This window comes from Octodon degus, unplaced genomic scaffold (genome assembly GCF_000260255.1).
Source record: "Octodon degus isolate 3935 unplaced genomic scaffold, OctDeg1.0 scaffold00072, whole genome shotgun sequence".
NCBI classification, from domain to species: domain Eukaryota; kingdom Metazoa; phylum Chordata; class Mammalia; order Rodentia; family Octodontidae; genus Octodon; species Octodon degus.
The window spans coordinates 110,010-110,795 of record NW_004524648.1 but is presented as its reverse complement, the minus strand read 5'-3'; positions in this window follow the sequence as shown (position 1 = coordinate 110,795).

The following is a 786-nucleotide window of genomic DNA, read 5'->3' as shown; positions in this document are numbered from 1 at the left end:
ATTGATTAAGTTCCTGAGGAAGGTCCAGAGGACATTTTTTTACTGAAGAAATAAGAAATGTGCTAGTAAGGGGTAAAGAGAAATTCAGTGTTAGCTATGTTATAGTTTTAGTTTATATTTCTTTGCTGATTAGTGATGTTGAACATCTTTCTATATCTTAAGTATTTCTTTTTGACATCTTATGTCCTTTTTGTTGCATTTTTTGTCTTCCCCTAGAATTGTAAGAGGAATCAAGTTTTCCATTTGATATTATTTTTCTGAAGAATTTTGCAGAATTGTTTGTGGTGAAGGTTTGGTAGCAACAAATGACAAATTCTCTTAGTTTTCCTTGATCTGGAAATACCTTTATTTGTGGTCAATCTTGTAGGATATTTTCACTGGATATAAAATTCTATTTGATAGTATATTTAAAAGTATGGTTAAGATGTTATGCCACTGTCCTTCGACTTCCATGATTTCTCATGAGAAGTCAGCTGTTGATCAGATAATCATTTTCTAGTTTTGTAATATGTGTTTATTCCTTTCTTTTCTTTCTTTTTTTTTCTTCAAAGTTTTATTGATAAACAGATAGCAATGAGACAGTTTCAAATAAAATTGGAAGTACAGTTTCAACAAATAATACACTACATATATTCTTCATAGTGGTTAACTGCTGTACAAGAAGTGGACTTGTGATCCTATTTACAAACACCATTAGAACAAATCATTCCAGTCATTAAGACAATGCAACTATATATCTACCCCAACCATTTTGAATACACAGATACAAAATGGACATTCACTGGT